Genomic DNA, 214 nt, shown 5'->3' with positions numbered 1-214 from the left:
TATTGTCTAATATTCGGCGTATATTTTGTTGCGTGTTTCTTGATCTTCCAATTATGTCTGACCCCTTCTTTCCCAGGGGGATTATAAAAAAATAGACATATTGTATTTACTCTTTTATTATCCTTTTATATGTGGGCTTTTTTGGGGACATATAAGACCTATTGGTCAAAATTGAAAAATGGAGTTAGCTGATTTTTTTCAGTTTGAATCGATT

The 214-nt window shown here is 31.8% G+C and overlaps 1 protein-coding gene across 1 annotated transcript in view; it reads left to right on the top strand.

Annotated features, from left to right (window-relative positions):
• LOC119591919 (PDZ and LIM domain protein Zasp-like) overlaps positions 1 to 103 on the top strand; it is a gene marked incomplete in the record, with an annotated part of 137,443 nt that extends 137,340 nt beyond the window's left edge. Inside the window, 1 exon segment of the mRNA XM_037940673.1 lies at positions 1 to 103.
• Positions 104 to 214: the final 111 nt, after the last annotated feature.

The sequence above is a fragment of the Penaeus monodon genome, chromosome 29 (assembly GCF_015228065.2).
Source record: "Penaeus monodon isolate SGIC_2016 chromosome 29, NSTDA_Pmon_1, whole genome shotgun sequence".
NCBI lineage: Eukaryota > Metazoa > Arthropoda > Malacostraca > Decapoda > Penaeidae > Penaeus > Penaeus monodon.
The sequence above is the reverse complement of the archived record's forward strand: the minus strand, read 5'-3'. Positions and strand labels throughout refer to the sequence as shown.